Raw genomic sequence first — 6274 nt, forward strand, 5'->3', positions numbered from 1 at the left:
GATGGGGCATTCCTGAAGCTAAAAAGCATGTTGCAAACAGATGTGGTTTTAGCTTTACCTAATTATGAGCTACCTTTCACCTTATGTGTCGATGCTCAAGAGGGGTATATGAAGGCTGTACACTCAAAAAAATAGCACTTTGGTTGAACATGATTTAATCGTGGACAGTGGTTCCACGTGATTACACCACATTAACTTAACACCACTGGATGATGTTAAACCAGCTTGAAGTATTTCTGTTCATTTTACATGAACAGATGACATTGAGTAAACATGATTTAAATACTTATTTTTAACTTGAATTAATGGTTTTTATTGAACTTCAATTAATCATGCCATCTTAAATTTAATCCTTGATGTTAAGCCGATATGTTTACATCACTTTTAATGAATCCCATTTAGTCAAGTTACTACTATACGTTATAAAATAATGAATATCACCCATTTTTCCCCATACTTCAATGACGACTACAGAGGCAGTAAATATGTAATAAATCCTTTTTACTAGGGAACAGCTTCAGCAGGTGTTACACTTTCAAAAACATTTCAAACACTTTAAAACAAGTTTAAACACATTAAGCCTGCATTTGTGACAATTTATATAAAACAAATGTGTACAGAAAGGTTTTCTTTCACAATGCAAAATGAAACCAACAGGTTCACATTCCTACATGTACAACCTGTTAATATATAAAAAAAAAAACTTAGCAAAGGGTGCTTGCTTTTAATGCATTTCACAACAAGAACGTAACATCTGCAATTCCACAGTAAAAAAAAAAAAATATATATATATATATTTATTTGTTCATCAGCCCTCCACTCAAATGCAAAACTTTACCAAACTGTGTGTCCGTCAAGCAGTCTGTAAATCTATTCCAATTCCAAAATGTGCCTGGATAACTTTTGTAAAGTTATAAGCAAACACAATGTGTGCTATGTGGAACATCTTTGAAAACTATTTAAAACATTCAAACGTCTTTCCTTCAAGAACAGTCAGAAGCTATTAAAACTATCATTTAAAAAAGAAAAGGCGTTTAAAAGGACAAGTTTAACAAAAAAATTAAAATATAGTCACCATTAACTAACCCATGAGTCATTGAAACCCTTGATGGTTTGCCTTGAGCTTCTGACTTAATTGGGTGAGTTAAGGACAAATGTAATTTTTAGGAAACTATTCCTCTTCACATATACCCTGATGTACCAAAAAAAAAAAGACAATAAAAAACAATGTGTGAACATGAAGTATGAACATGTTTTGACTATTTGACACAAAAACATAGTTCCATGGTAAAGGTCAGTCTGTTCATCAGTCCTTTAATGAGGTGTAAAAAGCTTGGTCTTGAGCGCTTGAACTTTGGTGGAGAGTTTATGTCCATCAAGCTCCAGGAACACTTTTTGCAGTAGTTCAAAGGTGTATCGAAGCTCTTTCGGATAACTTAGATTTAGGGCATATATAAGCCCAATCAGCAATGCAACACCATTTGCTACATTACCAAGCCCTTCTAGTGCTGTAACTCCTTCAAGAACTACTCCAACATCCGCAGGTTCATCACCAACTTCACAACCTTCATATCTGATGACAAAAACACCTATCACCATTTCTTTGATTGCAGCTTCAGCACTGGAAAAATCTGCATCCTATAAACAGAACAAAGTACATTAATAATAATGTACTATAAAATGTATTGTTATACACAAAAAATATTGTCAAAATATTTAGGCAATAATACCATGTACTCCTTGATGAGATTGTCAGGATCCTCATTTAGGTAGACAAACAGGGCTTTGAGGACACACTCCCTCTTAACATTAATGCAGTCACACTAGGGAAAATAAAGAAAAATTAGCAACATGTACCAATCAACAAATACATCTTCAATTCACACAAGTCATAAGTGAGAAACAAAGATTAATTTATCTAGAAAAACAATTTTCAAAGTTATCATACCTGTGTAAGTGGCACAAGAAGTTTCCTTATCCTTTGTCCCTGAGCTCCACCTCTCTTGGCAAAGATCCTCAGAAGACTTGGAGTGTGTTCATCCAGCTTTGAGAAGAATTTTGAAATTAAGGCGACAGTTGTTATCCGTGCAAATTCAGCACAAACCTAAAACACAAAAATAGAAAAACACCACAACGTTAATGATGTATGCCCAAAAAAGCTAGCTAGCCTATGTGTTATAACTTGCTTATATGGTGAAATTATTTTATTTTGACTTATTGGCATTTTAATTTTATGTAAAATCTCACATAAAGACAGGGAGAATTACCTCGTTTTCTTGGAACAAAGCCGGCCATCTGCTCTTAAAGTCAGCAATAAGTGGAGATTCTTTGACAACCTCTTGTCTTCTCAATGCAAATGAAAGGTCCATTAATCTTCTCACAGTTTGCTCGTTGTTCTTCTTCTTAACCTCAGAAATTAGGGAGACTCTGATTTGCTCCATGCTGTCAGGAGTTTCACCAGGAAGAAATGAGGGACAAAAGTTAACTTCAGCTTTGCGTGGCTTCTTGACACCAAAAGCTGGATTGCTTACACCCATAGGTTTGTGCTTCATGGAATTAACGGTCACTTCACTACAACCAAGATTTCGCAGCTTGGTTCTGTAATTTGACATTTTATATTTAAGGCTTCTTTTCCAGCCACTGCAGCCTGTTAAGGATCCCTGTTCCTTCAGGCAAGGATGCCGTTTTATAAGGGCTTCAGCCACTTCATCAAATTCAGCATCAGAGAGGTACACTTTGAATTTTACTATTTCTTCAGCAAGTCCATCCAAAATGTCTGATTTCAGCTTTGGGTCTGGATTCAGTAGAAAGCCAGTTTTTTGGTATTCAGAATTGCCTTGCTCCAGCTTAATTTCTGCATCATAGGAGAAACGGGGCACAACAAAACATGTTGGCCAAGAACACCTTGTATTCGAAGTCAACTCTTGGGGGTCAAGGGATGAAGGTGGTGATACTTCAGAGGATGATCTTGAAGACAGAATGTCTGTGTCACATGATGAGGGAGATGGAGATACTGCTAAAGAGTCAAAGAGTTTGATGACCTTAAGGGTGCTTTTGTTCTGAACATCAGTTGTGGAAGTCAGGTTCACAAATTCATTGAAATCAGGGTCCATGATTTGAAGTCTGGTTTCTCCCATCAAATTACACTGTGTCTGTATCTCATTCTTCAATTCTGCCAAAGAACAAGGTACACCATTCTGAAGTGTCACTTTCTGGGCATTGTTCTCTCCCAGAATTACACGGAGGATGATGGTGGAGGTCATTTTTACAATCCTGTTGATGTGAGAGAGAAAAAAAAAAACTATTGTTTGCACTATAGGTACATAAGATTCATTCATACAGTTAAACAAGAAATATTTAAATGGCACCTGTTATAAATGAATTTGTCTTTTCAGTGACACCAAACGAAGACCTCCAACCTTGTAGTCAGCCAATGGATAGCCATCAGCTAATTCACTTAGTTCAAGAAAGAAAATCTCCCGTGATGGAGAAGAGGTCAGTTCAAAGGCCCTAAAATGGTCCCTATACCAACCACACAGACCTTTCAGTACAAAACTCAGTCCCTTCTGCACTATACAAATCTGAATAATTTCTGCAAATTCAGGGAGCCCATCTACAGAGTGACAAACAACAATCATCCCATTTCTGTAACTGAGGCCTTTACTGGTGACACTTGTGGTGATCTGGACGAATTCAGTGTCTGGGTACTTGTCTTGGACGACCTGTGTTATTTCTGTTCTCAAAACAGTCAGAGGCACTGTTGACACCGTTGATACATCTAGTGCAGATTTTTCAAGATGGTACGATTTCAAACTGTGAGAAATCATTAGCTGGTGCTTAGCTGCAAGTGTAAGGGGGATATTTTTGAAACAATTTGTAAGCCGAGCAACTTGCTTGAAAAAGCTGTGTTTGGCTTCGAAGCGCATAGTCCACAGATGCACAAGTGGACCATATGACTTGATAAGTGCAGGGTAGTGTTCCAAGAAGTGCTGTTTTGGAATTAACTTCACACCTGGAAAAACTTCCTGAAACCTCTGTCGGTGTTCAGAAATTTTGCCATCAAGGTATGCAATTGATTCATCAGTGTGAACTGGTGATACCACAAGCTCAACAATATCTTTGAGATCCATAAGCACCAGCCATGCAGGTTCATCTTCTGGCACCATGTGTCCTACAAGCAATGGAAGCAACCTTATCAGGTTCCAGTTCTCGTGAGCATTGCCTCCAATAGTATTCTGGCTGAACATTGAGCGAGGGATTGCATGAGGTCTGTTTGTCTTATCTGTCCATTTATAGGGAAAATGGACAATACGTTCATTGAGAAATTCAAATGTGAAGTACTTCTTTGATAAAAGCATTGATAAACAATGTTTAAGCTCAAATGGTACAACTCCTTCAAAAACATCATGCATGACATCTGGGGGATAGCCAGAGAGAACATGAAAATGAGCAAGGCGTGTGGAGAATACACATTCTTTTTTAACACCAAAACAACAGCTGCCAGTCTGCTGTGCAGATTTCAGGTGAGCATCATAGCTCTCTCTCTTTCTAAGGCTAAACCTACCTGACCGAACCTCATTAGTCTGAATTTCCGAGCTCTTTCCAGTGCAGAATCTGCAGTAATATTCAGAAGAAAAACTCTCAACATAACCAGCTACGCTATGGGCCCCAAGGTTGTCTGCAATCACAACATGAACAGTACCCTTCACAAAATGACCAACTGAAGGAATAAAAATGCCAACTTCTTCTAAATGTGCCAAGTCCTCAAGAAGAGGCTCAAGGATTTTTTTGAAGCCGTATTCTTTCACGTCATTACTTTTACACAACACAGCCAAGTAAATGGACGACATTGCTGCATGAGAACTTGTAGGCAAATTGCTTAGAGTCCAATACACTGCACAGAGCTTGTGTGCTCTTCGAGAGGTACCAAGAGGGTTACACACTTCGAAATCGTCAACATACAACCTTAACAAAAGTCTTAAATCATCTCCTGACAGGAATGCATTTTCCCTAAAGATACTTCCATCCTGATATGATGAATAAACAGCTTCATTACGCTCATATCTGTGGTTTGCCAGTATTGTTTCAATCACATCCTCCTTGGCTAACAGCTGTTGCAGGAATTTTAAAATGGGAACATACTGAAAAGTTTTTCCCTGTTGTGAATCAAGGATGTACTCAACAGGTTCAACAACACAGAAGTGACTTTTATAAAACTCCTTGCGCCGATACACTGTGCTTAGTGAACCATGCTGTTCTATTGCTGTGTGCAGTGGATGAGACTCACACACAGCTTTAGCAATGTCTTCAATAATTGCGTCATCACAGGCAAGACTGTGCTCCTGAAACAGATCTTTAAGCCTGTCACACGTAACAGTTTGGGATGAGGTACTCAACAAAAAGTGCAGCTCTTCTAAAAACTCATTAACTGCTATGCCTGGAACATGAAAGAAGTGTTCCAATTTCAATAACATTGCTGCAAAATTTTCAACAATAACACCAGGTAGGTCCTGAACTTCTGCACTGCTTTCAAAACGTACATTATCAGAAGCAACTTCATCAACCTGCACACTTTCGTGAATGTCGCTGTCAGACACATGTGTCCTAGATGTAGACACTACACCAAACTTAAAGTCACTCAATGAATGGGGAGTGTGTTTTCTGTTTTTGTGGGACCTAAAGGTACCGTAAACATTTGTCTGAAAATCACAACCAGAAAACATGCAAGTAACCACTTGGTTTTTCTTCAAATGTGTACCCATGTGAACAAAATAATCCTTTTCACAACAAAGTCCATTGTTTGAACACAAATGACAGCTGAATGTAGTCAGTTCTGATTGTGCAGGATCTTGATTTGTATGGACTCTACTAAGATGGACCAATAAAGCATTCCATGTCTTAAAAGAACAAGGACAACTTGAATGCATGCATGGGAATGAGTGGCTTCGGCCAAAGTGTTTATGCTTTAACTTGTAATGTTTCAACAACTCTGATCTAGAAGATGCTGAAAACTCACAGGTCTTACACTTCCACATATCTAAATGGGTCTTTCAGTGTTAAGCCAAAGAAAAGCGGTCAGACAATCTAGAAAAAAAGAATTAAAAAAAGTATTAGTTGATTATTGTAGTTCATGGTTTGAAACCATAGTAACAATAATCATTTCTATCTACAAATATAAGCTATTACAGCCGGGCCATATACAAAATTATGATATCTCGATATTGTCAAATTTCTATATTTTGCAATATGTTTGCATTTTCTTTTAAATACAAAA

General features: G+C 37.7%; 1 long non-coding RNA gene across 1 annotated transcript; it reads right to left on the reverse strand.

Annotated features, from left to right (window-relative positions):
* Positions 1-820: 820 nt before the first annotated feature.
* Positions 821-2089, reverse strand: LOC140583019 (uncharacterized). The gene is made up of 3 exons (XR_011985806.1): positions 1949-2089; positions 1731-1823; positions 821-1638 (listed from the first exon to the last, which is right to left on the reverse strand). It is a non-coding gene; the product is annotated as an uncharacterized lncRNA (long non-coding RNA).
* Between the last annotated feature and the right edge of the window lie 4185 nt (positions 2090-6274).

This window comes from Paramormyrops kingsleyae, chromosome 25 (assembly GCF_048594095.1).
Source record: "Paramormyrops kingsleyae isolate MSU_618 chromosome 25, PKINGS_0.4, whole genome shotgun sequence".
NCBI lineage: Eukaryota > Metazoa > Chordata > Actinopteri > Osteoglossiformes > Mormyridae > Paramormyrops > Paramormyrops kingsleyae.